Raw genomic sequence first — 14208 nt, 5'->3', positions numbered from 1 at the left:
TTTTTTCGTCGATTGTTCGAGATCACACATCTGGCTGATGGTGAGATATGGCTCCTCTGATGCTAATAGTGTCAGACCAAGAACTGTACTGGAGAAAGAGCGGAATTTCCCAATTCACCTTGCGTTCAAGGTGGAAGACTTCCCAAAGCTGGGTGATCTCTTAAAAGAAATGAGTTTGTTTTTCACTCAAATAGTGCGAAGTGGAGGTATGACCTGCTGGAGAAGAGGTTAACCACTCGAGCTGAAGGCGCTGTTGGAAGACAGAGGATGACTAGTTCTAAAAGGCGGATAAATCTGAACCCCGTTTTTGACAGAGAACTGGAGGCTGATGGACTGGCCGGGAAAGGGTATGTTTCTGAATTAGAGACTGATTCCGCGTAATTCTATCACGCATGCGGGTCTCCGCCTTCTACAAAGACCTCCCAGTTCCGCCTCTCAGACCCCTCCCACCAGAACCCTCCTACCAGACCCGCCTCCCACTAGGCCCTCCATCTACAAGACACGCCTCTCAGACCCGCCTACCAGACACACCCACTCGTTTTAAAATATAAATACAGAAGAAGTGGGAATAGAGAAAGTACTTTACTTCATCATGGCTGATTTTTCCTCAGACAACGATCTGGCCTCTCTTGCTGGAAAAAACGTCAGCAGCAGCAGCACCAGCTGCAGCAGCTATGAAATCTGGGATGAAGAGCTTCTCAACTGGCTGTCAAACATTTCTCAGACATCTTCAGGACACGCTGAGATGTATAGGCCACTTTTCCACGGCTATCAGGAGAATGATTTGACCCTTGTCACGACATGTGAAGCGCATGAGTACCAGACCGATCCCTACGCGTGCATGGTGAAGGGGGACATAGCGCTCACCCCTGGTCGGATCACTGGAGGACCCATAGCCAGCCCCAGTTCTCCACACAAGGTGACTGAACGAGAGGTGGCAGAAGGCTCACCGATGTATACAGTCGGTTGTTTTTCCCAATCCCTCGACAATGGACAGAGCCATGGCGAGCTAACATGCGGACCTCCATCCTACTGTCCATACTGGGGAGATTATGACAGTGGGGAAGAGCCAGCGCCTGCTCCAGTCTACACCATAGGAGCACACAACGCGGTCCTGATGCCTCCAGACTCACCCGCGCCTCAGTCTCCGATAGCGGTGAGTGGCGGGTTTCTAGACACTCTAAAGGCGTGTGTGGCTTGCGCTGTACAAGTGGTGGTGCAGAAGCAGATAAAAAAAGACTATTACGGCTGTGAAGTCGATCACCCTTCTCAATGTCAGCATCCGTGTCTCTATACCCTAGAACCTGGATATTTCAACACTAACTTTAAACTGTTAACAGAGAATCTGATGACATGAGAATTTCTTCCAGCTCTCAAGTATACACTGGAATTACTTGGGTTAGACATACTGGATGCTAGAGTGGAAGGAGCAGCGGAGGCTTTTCTTTATGATCTGAAGCCTGAAGAAAACATTCTGGAGAAAGTTGCAGAGACCAGGCGCGCCTACATAGAAGACGACACGGATAGGGAAGATCTGCTGCAGCGTTTCCTCGGTTTCTGGAATCCTTAATTCATCAAAATGGGAAATTATTATTTTAAACCACCCCTTAAACCAGTTGACAGTTTTCTTTTAAAACATGCAATTGCTAAACGGATCAATGATGCATCGTTATATCTGGCAAGCGGGGATGTCGATACAAAAGACTTGGAGCGTTTTGAAAGAGTGATGGCCATTGTGAGGGATAAGGGTGCTTTAGACCACTGGCAGAATCTGGTGTATCTCGGGTCAGACTTAAACAGCGATGGTTTTGAAGCACCATTACGAGGCATTATCGGAAATATTTCTATGGGTAGTCTCAACTCTAGTCTTATGCACGTCTTGTATACTTATGTAGTCGATGTAGCGGTGTGTAAACTGAAGAATGGAGATAAAGTTGATGTTGATCAGTTGCTAAATGTATTAAATGCTTTACATGCTTCAATTTTGAAAAAAAAAAAGATTTGTTTTTTTGATTTAATATAAAACATGTATTGTAATCACTAACTGTGTATTCACTAATCATGTGTGGTAATCAATAAAGTCGAAGTCAAAACATTGTCTATGATCTTTTCTGTTCACTAGTAGACATGACTTCAAAGAAGACAGAACGCATGCTGAAGAGTATATATTATGATCCTGCAAGAGCTGGATTTTATGGTGGAGTTGAAAGACTTCAAAAGGCTGTAGAAGAGCAGACGGGAAAAAAGTTAGCGGGGATGAAGTGCGAGACTGGTTGTCAGCTGAGGATGCATATACCTTACACAAAACGGCACAAAAAACTTATGCTAGAAATCGTGTTTTTGTTCCTCGTCCTTTGAATCAATTTCAAGCCGATCTTTGTGATATGAGTGCTCTGTCTAAAGACAATGATCGGTTTAAATTCCTGCTTACAGTAATAGATGTATTTTCCAAGAAAGCTTATGCACGACCACTGAAAAACAAGACAGCCTTTGAAGTTGCAAAGGCTTTTGCTTCAGTTTTAGACAAGAGTGGTAAAATTCAAACGGATTCAGGGAAAGAATTTTTTAATCGACTCTTTGAAAAACTAATGAAGAAGTACAACATTCAACACTTTGCAACAGGAAGTGAACTGAAAGCATCAGTGGTGGAAAGATTTCACCGTACATTGAAGGGAAAAATGTGGCGGTACTTCAGTGCAAAAAACACTCGTAGGTATATAGACGTAATTCAAGATTTACTCGATAGCTATAACAACAGTTATCATAGTGGAATAAAAATGAAACCTGCGGAGGTAACCCCTAGCAAGACCTCGCAAGTGTTTGAAAATTTATATGGGACACTATCTCTGAGCGCAAAGCCATCCGTATTTAAATTCAAAGAAGGAGACATTGTACGGATTTCAAAATACCGTGGAGTATTTGATAAAATGTATGAACAGTCATTCAGCGATGAATATTTTATAGTGAACGAACGTATCCCCTGAGTCCCTCCTGTTTATAAATTAAGGGATATAAGAGGTGAAATTCTGAATGGAACATTCTATGAACCAGAACTGCAGAAAGTGATAATTGGTTCTGACACTCTTTTCCGCATAGAAGAAATTTTAGACCGGAAAATTAAAAATGGTCAGAAGATGGTTTTAGTCCGGTGGCAAGGATGGCCTCGTCAGTTCGACTCTTGGCTAGCTGCTAAAGAGGTCGTTGAGCTCAGGAAGAAGATAAACAAGTAAGACCAGGAAACAGCATAATGACAGGGCGAGACTCTTTCTACGTGACACTACCGTCGAATGCCTGTAATGACATTTTCCCGAGCAGAACCGGCTCAAATTATATGATAACATTGTCACAACCTATAGAACTAGAAGGAGCTTATGAGGTCGCTTTAGCTGAAATAATGTACTGTCATACATGGAATAATATACGTGGGGGTGAGAATGGTTATGAAATATTGGAGGGTTTGCAGCCAGCGAACCCTCCAATGTATATGAAAATTCCTAGGGGACATTATGACAGTATTGATCTAATACTGATGGAGATAAATGCTTTATTTAAGTCAGTAAACATTGATCTAATTTTTTATTACAATTCTATAAACAAAAGAATTTTTATATTAGGGAGTGGTAAATTTTCTATCAAGGTCGAGGCACCGCTGTCTTACATGTTGGGTTTTGAACCCGGTGAATGGATTAAAACAGAAGGAAATCCCGTGAGTAAATATCCCAGCGATATTAACGGCGGTCAATATAATTTTTTCGTCTATACCAATATTGTGGAAGCACAACACGTCGGAGACTATGTTGTTCCCCTTCTAAGAATTGTTAAAAAAAGAAGGATCTTATGGTGATCTGGTCACTTTCTCCTACAACCGCTTACATCATCATCATCATCATCAACTTTATTTCAGACACATGCATGGTCCATAGAACAATATATATAAAAACAGAACAAAACAAACAAACAAACAAAGAAAAAAAGACAATTAAAAATGGCTATCTCTTGCTATATAAATTAAGGCGCCAGTGTTTCCACAAACTAGAAAAGAAGCTGACTGAGCTTTGTACAGGGTTGGTCAGTACACATATGATGCTGTTTGCAGAGGATGTTAGCCTACACATACATCTGTACATGAGGTTCCGTAACACAGCAGCACAAGTTGGTACAGCCGCCTGGACAAACATTTGGCTGGCACTAGTCCAGCGGGGCACCTTAAGCAGCATCCTCATGCCATCATTGTATGCCACCTGAAGTTTATGTATACTGCTTTTTTTATAATGCTGCCACAAGTGGGCAGTATACATAGGAGTACTATATGCTTTAAAAAGGGCAGTTTTAACAGATACTGAGCACATAGAAAACTCACTAACAAGCATATTAGCTTGTGCATATTGCATACAACATTGTCTATAAACGTCTCTATCATCTGTCAGGTCAGCGGATATGTAATGGCCCAAATATTTCACCTCATCATAGACTTTTAACATGTTATCTGCCAGTGAGAAGTTAGGGAAAGTTAATTTCATGTCCTCTTTACTCCTGACAATCATGATGTTGCTCTTTTCTGAATTATATTTAATATCAAAGTCTAGGCCATACTGTGAACAAATCCTTAATAGCTGCTGTAGACCAGCACTGTATGGACAGAAGATCACTAAATGGTCAGCATACATCAGGTGGTTTATGGTAGTATCACCAACCAGGCAGCCAGTCCTACATTCATTCAGCAGCTTAGATAGATCATCCATATACATGTTAAAAAGACAGGGAGACAAAATGCTGCCTTGTCGCACGCCGTTACCAACATGAAAGGAAGATGATACAAAGTTTCCCCACTTAACAGACATAGACTGTTGAGCACACCAAAACACTAACATTCTTATTAAATATTTTGGGACACCTCTATTATACAATTTGTGAAATAACTTTTCATGATTTATGTGGTCAAAAGCCTTTGAGGCGTCAATAAAGCAAACGAAAATGGTAGTATTGTGCCTGTTGTACAGGTCCATAATCTCCTTTAAGGCAAAAATGCACATATCTGTGCCAAGCTTGGATTTGAAGCCAAACTGATTATCAGATGTCATGATAAACTTCTCCATTCTATTCAACATAGCCCTTTCCAAGACCTTTGATAAGGTACTTGCCAGAGCTATAGGACGATAATTATCTTTACTATTTATTTTTCCAGCTTTATTTTTCACAAAGGGCACTAAAATAACAGACAGTATAGACTTTGGTAAGGTACCATGAATTAAAAACCCAGTAAAACATATTGCTAACAGAGGATAAAGTTTTCTGCTGGTGAATTTTAGATGCTCAGTGGATATCTTGTCTGCACCACAGGCCTTATTATTACTAAGCTTCATCACAATCTCATTGACTTGTTGTACAGAAATAGTCACATCATCATCTTTGTCTGCATTGTCCACCACAAAGGAATTACTTTTGACACAATTAAACAGCTCATAGTCATGTTTCTGCCATAACTGAGTAATTTCATCTGGTCCGTTTGCCCCACCAATATTTGTTGGCAAAGATGTTTTAAAAGTGTTCAATCTTTTGATTTCTTTCCAAAATTCAATAGGACTATTGTTTTGTAATTTTTTTGCAAGTGAGTCTGATCTCAAAGTATTTTCATTCGTCTTAATAAGTCGTAGGATATATTTAAAATTTGCATTTGCCTGTTTCTTATAGTCAAATAAGGGACCATGTTTAGGTTTTCCTGCTTCAACCCACAGTTTGAAAGCTCGTCTGGCCTCAGCATGAAGCTCTTCTGCATATTCATTCCAGCCTGGCCTGGCTTTATATTTTTTGGTTCCATTGAGAGACTTACTTGAGATAATAAGAGATTTTACAATTTTCTCATACAGGGAGCACAACTCTAGGCCATGTTGCACATTCTTACAATTCATATCACGACATGTAACTGTACTTTTTGGCAATTCAATTTTACTCAATAAAATATCAGACTGGGTACTGTAAAGATGAAAATCTTGCTCGGTCAAATTGGCCCAATTTATTTTCCTTTCTTCTGGGTTGTCACTCACAGGCAAGAGGGCTGGTAAATTGCGCATATTTATGGACAAAGAAAATGGTACATGATCAGATGTTGCCAACTCCTAATTGATCCTGATGGCCTCTATAGAGTCATGTGCATCTTCAGTGCAGATGCCATGGTCTAACCAAGATGTTGAGTGCCATGCTTCACTAATGTAAGTGTAGCTATCCAGTGGCAAGAGTACTTCACTGGACAGAATCAACCCATTATTGGAGCAGAATCGCTTTAAATGATCAGCAAATGTAGATTTAGAATCTGACACATCAGCATTCATGTCACCCACGATGAAGAAACAAGTAGAAGGGTTGTCCTGAACATATGATAAAACATGGGCCAACTTATTAAGGTATTCATCCTCATTGTGGGGACTTTCGTAGGGTGTATATACGTTTAGTATAATAAAAGTTTTACCCCCACAGCTGAACTCTATTCCTATAGCCCAATCAGCATCACGTCTGACTACTTTAATCAATTGATCATATCTGTTATGCCACAACACTGCAACACCACCAGATATTCTGCCACGCACTAACTTGGTGCTGCAGTCAGTGGTAGATTCACCTGCCCCATAGAAGTTTTCATGTCAGGAATTAAGTCTTTCCAAGTCTTGTTTAGATAGAAAGGTCTCCTGAACGCACAATACATCACACGTTGCCAGGAGTTTATCCACCACAAGGCGACGGGATTTGTCTGCTTCCGTATGTCCAACACGCAATCCGCGCGCGTTGTACGACACAACATTAATGTTCATTTACTTGGGCAGATTGGTTCCATGCTCACGCACAGCTGCTGTCCTGTAGCACTAGGTGTACTCACAGGTCGATCATCAGAGCGCCGCAGCTCAGCCCGCCCCTCGGATCCAAGTGCCACACCGCCAGTGTTAGCTTTGGGTCTGCGAGCCTCAAAATAGCGGCGGACATACGTCCCCGCTGGCCAAAGTTGTGGATCGTATATTTCTGACACTTCGTTACACTCGACCGTGACCTGGAATGAACTGAATCTGTTGAGTTGGGAGTCAATTTTCCAACAGGTCACCTGCTTCCCAGTTTCTCAGCCAGATAGGAAGACAGGGTGTCAGCATCAAGCTCCGGAGAGAACCGAGTAGCAAAAACACTCACCAGTTTAGTTCTAATCACTGGGATGGTGTTCTCAGCTGCGGTGCCAACGAGTGTCCATTATTCCACCTTTGCGCTGCACTGTTCCTCCTGGGGTTCTCGGGGGCCTCCGAGCTCCCTTTTTCACAACCGTGCTCCACGCCGGGGACTGAGGCAACACGTCCACTCTCTCCGGCTCTGGAGCCGACGCGGCTGGTGCTTCCGCCAGTACAGGTGCCGCCGCTCCGCCCGTCCGCTGAGGTGTACCGCGGAGGTTCATGATAGCTTTCAAACGGCGATCCATAGCCTCTGTAGTGGCACCAAAGTTTTCATTCAAGTTTAATTGGGTCTCCATAGCAGCTCTTAGATTGGAGACTTCCCGATTCAGCCGCTCCATTCGATTGAGCAGAGCCGAGGCGTCCATGTTGCCAAATCCAACAGGTGGTAATTCATCCAGGTAATGAGATACGAACCTTGGGATGTTCTCACCACATTCATTAAGTACCTTTAGGCAGTCTTTGATGTTATTTGTGTCCTTTTGTGAGCCTTTGTGCCTGATGCAGCGTATGGAAGTCGTGCACGTTTCAAACAATAGCCGCTTGGACTCTTCCATCCATTCGGATGAGAAGTTGCTTGAAACCAGCAATACGATTTGATCTTGTGACAAAGTTCTCATTTTGATGACAATAAAGTTTAAAAGCTCATCCTCTATGATCGTTCTCCCATCTGTTGTTTTATAAACAAAAATCTCAGCTTTTGTTTGAGAGCAACCAACTGCTCCAGCACGCACGGCTGCACCCACCGCAGCCGCCATGTTGAAAAATCATGAATTCACCAGTTCATAAATCATGTTATGAAGAGTTCCTGATGACCCCCCAAGACCTTTGGTCTGCACATTTCTCCTCCAGATCAAATGTGGCCCCACGAGTGTGTGTGTGTGTGTGTGTTTGAGGCCTTTTAATTGGAGGTGTAATTGTTGTTGCGCTGAAGAGTACTTAGAAGAGCTGATGAACGTGATGTGATATCATCTAGTGTATGTACAGTATAGCCTATATACAGTATGCAGCCAGTCAAGTCAGGCCTTCACTGCCACATGATGCCAACATTCAACCAGTCGTGATTGATGACATGTTGTCCTCCTGGAAGACAGCAAATACATCCTGACATTTATTGCAATTCAAGACAATGAATTCTTCTTATCACTGAAATGTACAGTCGTCCCTCATTCATGGTGGTTCATTGGTTCCACACCCCATCGTGATAAGTGAATTTCCGCAAAGTAGGATTCCCAGATTCATTTGTAATATTTTCCAAGGTAGTTTGGTAAGGCATGATGAAGTGTTATGAAACAGAAGCGGCTGTTACATTCCATGTCCTCGTCTGGTTCCTGCCTTCTCCTTGTTTTCCCTCTTTCTTCAGACCCCACACTCCCAGCGGGAGGCAGAGCTGCTGGACGCACCTGACTCCAATTAACACTGACCTACTTAGGCCCAGTGCTGCCAGCTGTGAGGCGTCGGATTATTGTACCTGCTACACAAACGCCCGAGCCTCGTTCTCGCCTGTTTGCTTTTTGCCTCCAGCAGCTACCTGCCTCTGCCAGGGTAACTTGTGTTTTCTTTTTCATGGTACGTTTTTTCACCATTGCCTTTTGTTCAAGTTTTGTCCATTAAAGACTCTTGCAAAACCTGCGCCTCTTCTCGCCTCTGCATCTGGGGTCCAGACAACACACGCCAAACCGTAACAGCGGCTCCATTTTAAAACTAACAATAAATGATAAGGGGGCACTCCCTGGGCACATAACATCAAAAAATAGCTCCAACATCTCATAATAAAAGTTATGGGTTACGTAGTGGGGAAGGATGACTCACTTTTATCTTCAAAAATGGAAACTATTATTTCTTTTGTTTCTTTCTTATAATATGACTTATAAATATAATAAATATGACCACATATTTTTATTGAATATTTCAACTAAAATCACATTATTTTTCCTCCTAATATTCCAACATGAAGTGTGTGTAAACAATGCGAGCGCATTTGTCTTGTATTGCCTTTTGGCTTGTATTGTTTATTTCTTAGCCACCTTGTGAGTGTTACGTTGCTCAGATGCACGTGACCACAGACCTGAGTGCTGTGTTGCCAACTAACGCTGTGTGCGTGCTTTAAAGGTTGGAGGAATCTTGATTGGGTTTTAGTCTGTGCCCCCCCTTGAATATTGGAATGATTTCTTTGGTTTCACACAGCAACATAGAAAGGACCACGACACCTAGCCTTAACTTGAATGTTACCGTTTCTTCGAACCTTTTGTTTCCTTCCAATACGACTTAGGCTTTTATTGCAGGTGTGAATGATCTCACAACAGCCACAGTCTTCCCTAACAGCGGCTACTGTTGCGGCCATGAGCCACACGTGTGTTGTTAACCTCATAGGGTGACAAAAAGGAAATGTGTGTGTTTGAGCAGGTGTTTAAAGCACTTTTTAGGCGGTTTGGTGCATCTGTGCTACGGACACACAGGCGCACGTGCGCACACACGTGCACACACACGCTTTACTAAATGATGAAAGAGTGATTTATTGATGAATATACTTTGAGCATGTGACATATGTACACGTACTTTTGTAAAATAATGGATTCTCACTCATGAATGATTGTATTGTATTGTATTGTATGTACTTTATTTATCCCACACCGGGGAAATTTACTTGTTACAGCAGCAAGACAAGTAAAGAGAACAGTGTAAAGAAAGCATAGTGTCTACAACATGGTTCAGGTGGTGCAGGTGTTGTAGAGCCTGACAGCGGTCGGTATGAAGGACCTGCGGAACCTCTCCTTCTTACACCGTGGGTGTAACAGATTGAGAAGGTGGAAACGATGTTGCATGAAAATGGAACAATAAAACACAGAAATGTCGTACGGGAGGCACTTGCACGTGTTTAGTTCGTGTAGGTGCCTTTTTTCATTGATTGATTGGATTGGTTGCCAAGCAGTTCATCTGTTGTGCCCCCCACGAGGACACAGGAGACACACAGTGCGGCACACCTTCCTTTGGGATGCTCTTATGAACTATTCCCAAGCACAGAGATGTATGTGTGTTCAAATGTGTCTCCTTGTCTTCTGGTGTGCCATGCTTTTTGCACAAATCAATTCAAAACAAGAAATTGAAATGAATCAATGAGCAGCTCCATGACTCAGTGTGACCTTGGCTCTGAGCACACATGACCTTGAATGAATATAATGGCCACCTCTGCAGTTCACAATGAAAACTGGCACGTTTACTGGAGGCGCCCAATTGTTATCCGGCTATGGTGGAATAACAGCCAATGTTCATGATGTATTGAAGTGCAACGTATAAAGGTTTGGAAACATGACTGATTTCAGGTCAGTCCAATGTCTTCAAATCATTCCTTAAACTTCTTTTTGTGTCTTTACATTCTTGTCTAATTTGGACCTACTTCCTAGTATTGCACTCTGCGCATCAGAGGAACAGCAAAAAAGTCTTACCAGAATAATGTTTTTACCAGAATCATTTTTAAATTTGCAATATTATAAGAAACAACAAACGAATAAAGTTGTCATTTTGGGTCAATTAGGTTCCAGAAAAAGTGATCATGTTATTAGAATAAAGTCAAAATATGGGAATGAAACTGGCTGAAACTTGAAATATGTGAAATCCATGCAAAGGGAGTGTATGTTTTCTACATCACTCAGGCATAGATGGACTGTCATGCGGACCAAACACAAGAACAAGAAGAAAGAGGAAAGCGCTGCTTTAGCTTGGTTAATATGCAGGTCACATGATGGAAATGAAGGATCGTTAACGCTTTTTGGAGTTTCTCTGATATGGTAGTTCCTTGTTACCAGCCTTTTTACTAGAATTTAAAACGTCATCTAAGGTTACTTTTAGCTTCACTGAAGACACAAGCTTTCAGTGAACCCATCATCCGTGAGTGAGATGGACCGATTCTGATCACATGGATGAAGTGTACATTTTTCAATGTATTGATGATGAGTGCTATTGGCCAGGGTGGCTTCGAACTGGTCTACCTTGTTACCTATTGTACCTGGATATCATTCCCAGCTAAGCTAAGTATCATCCGCATGTGACTCAAGGCGTCATCTTAGAAAGAATGCTAAAATCACCACACACGCGTCCCCCCCCAGGGGCATGCCAGTTATAACATGCTCATATTGAAGGCAGTAATGTTGTTTGAGGAGTGTCAAATCCATGAACAGGAAAAGGTGTATTGTTTTTGGACTGTTAAATGTGCAATTATCATCTATTTATAGTGACTGTGCGGCCAACATGCTAACCACTCGACCACCGTGCGGCCCGGACATTCTTTAATGTGGCTTTGTTCCCAATGTTTGAATTGAACTGAAGAAAATGTACAATAAATTTAAAATAGTTGGAAATAAAAAAACAGCTGTAATTTTACAAGAATAAAGTGAAAATATGAACATAAAAAAGTCCTATTCCTCACACGATAGGCAAGGCAAGGCAAGTGTATTTCTAGAGCACAATTACCCCACAAGGTCAAAGGGCTGGAATGATACCTGCAGCTGACCCCCACCTCCATGTAGCCTCTACAGGGGCCAAGTGAACTGGACCCATCAAGTAGGAAGACAGCAAATTACATTCAAATCATTTTTTCCCATAGCCTCTGGCAAGCTAGCATGCTAATGATGCCATGCTAAGTGTTCCGTTGAGCAGACTCCCGCGTGAGCAGCACATGGTGGCGATGAAGGGCAGATGAGATGGAGAACACACAAGAAAAATAGCAAGGAAACAATCACGGCCAGAAGCAAGCAGCCAAAAAGATGATGATGGAAGACAAACAAAGACAAAAATAGGAGCTAAAACAAACGGTAAAGAAGAGTGTGGTGAAGAATGGAAAGTTCTTATTACAATGAGCAAAGATAAAGGACATTTTCACCCAGTTCATCTGACTAAAGCAATTGAAAAAGAAATAGGGAACGTCAAATACGCCAAAATGCTCAATAACAGAAGAATACTAATATCAGCAGCAAGAACATATGATGAAGTTGAAGGACCTTGATGGAGGAGAAATACAAGTACACATACCAGGAGAGGCAGCAGCAATAAGAGGAGTTCTATCAAACGTAGCGTTGGAAATGTCCATGGATGAGGTGAAGAGAGAAATCGCAGGTGGCAAAATAACAGAAGCTAAACCATCCAAACCAGCAGAGGAGGAGTCAAAAGTGACATTTTGCCTGTACTACTTGTTTTTGAAAAGACAATACAGACAGACATACGTATAGGGGGTATGGATTTTAGGGTGAGGGAGTACATCCCACAACCACTAAGATGCCAGAGAATGGGACACACAGCACAGCAATGCCAATGGAGGCAAAGGTGTGCAAAGTGTGGTGGACAACATGACTACAGGACGTGTGCTAGCCATGCTCAGCTAAGATGCTGCAATTGTGGAGGAGAACACAGTGGTGGATGGGAAGTTCAAAGACATGCCAAAGAAGTACAAAAATACAAAAGAGAGAATAAACTATCAAATGCTGAAGCAGTAAAGAATCTAGCTATGTGTGTCATGAAGCAAAATAAACCAATAGAGACTCAGGAAATTCATATAGAACATACAGGACATGCAGGAGGACTTCCTCAGAGAACACGCCATGGAAGATCACGTTGCTCTTCTTGGGTACGGCACTATGGTGGTGGACTTAAAGCAGGTCGGTACAGATGCTTGTGCAAGCGACAGGTTAAATATGTCAGCCAGCACATCAGCTAGCTCTGATGAGCAAACCCGAAGTGCACGGCCTGAGATTTTGTCTGGGCCTGCTGCTTTTCGTGGGTTTGTTTTGTTCAGAACCGTGCGCACATCAGCTGATGTCACCATGAGAGGTGAGTCCTGTGTGCTCCCCAAGTCCAGCCACCCTCTCTGCTCATCAGGAGTTTGGGTGTCAAAGCGGGCGTAGAACTCATTCAGCTCATCTGGAAGTGTGGTTTGGCTGGACGTGGCTACGCTACTCTGCTGTCGATAGTCTGTGATGTGCTGGAACCCCACCCACATGCACAGAGGGTCTGAGGTGGAATAGTAGCCCTCCAGCTTCTGTCTGTACTGTCTTTTGGCCTCTTGTATGGACCTCCTCAGGTCATATCTGGCCTTTTTGTAGTCCTAAGCGGTGCCCATGACAAATGCAGTCGAACGAGCACATAACTTAGCCCTTACATCACAGTTCATCCACTGTTTTTGATTAGGGTATTTTCTGTAATACTTGGTGGTGGCAACAGTCTCTATGCATGTGCTAATGTAGCCAGTAACAGCAGAAGCATATTCATCCAAATCAACAGTACAATCTTCCCTCCCCGCTGCAGTTTTAAACACATCCCAGTTTGTGCAGCCAAAGCAGTCCTGAAGTACTTGATCAGTTTCTTCATTCCACACTTTAACTGCTGTACTTACAGGGGGAGCTTGTTTAAGAAGTTGTCTGTACTATGCTGGATAAAGGAATATAGAGATGTGGTCGGCCTTTCCAAAGTGGGGTCTTGGAACAGCCTTCAAAGCACCTTTCATGTTGCTGTAGACTTGGTCCAGGATGTTATTTTCCCTTGTGGGAAAGCTTACATGCTGGTAATATTTGGGGAGAACAGTCCTGAGGTTGCAGTGGTTGAAATCGCCAGATATAATGAATACAGTGTCCGGGTGTTTGGTCTGGTGTTTATCAATGATGTCATGCAGGAGGCCCAGTGCGTTAGCGGTGTTAGCTCGTGGTGGGATGTAAACAGCAGTTAAATACACAGCGCTAAACTCACGAGGCAAATAAAAAGGTCTGCATTTCACCATCAGCAGCTCAATGTCCTGCGAGCAGTGCTTTTTCGTCGTCTGTACGTCTATGGACCACCGTTTGTTTACGTAAACACAGACGCCGCCACCTCTGTGTTTACCAGACGCTAAAGTCCGATCACCCCGATACGCGGCAAATGTTTCCAACTGTATCGCCGAGTCCGGTCTATCCTCCGTCAGCCAGGTTTCTGTGAAGGTGAGCACACAGCATTCCCTGATCTCACGTTGAGCTGTAAT

Source organism: Dunckerocampus dactyliophorus, chromosome 6, assembly GCF_027744805.1.
Source record: "Dunckerocampus dactyliophorus isolate RoL2022-P2 chromosome 6, RoL_Ddac_1.1, whole genome shotgun sequence".
Lineage (NCBI taxonomy): Eukaryota > Metazoa > Chordata > Actinopteri > Syngnathiformes > Syngnathidae > Dunckerocampus > Dunckerocampus dactyliophorus.
The sequence above is the reverse complement of the archived record's forward strand: the minus strand, read 5'-3'. Positions refer to the sequence as shown.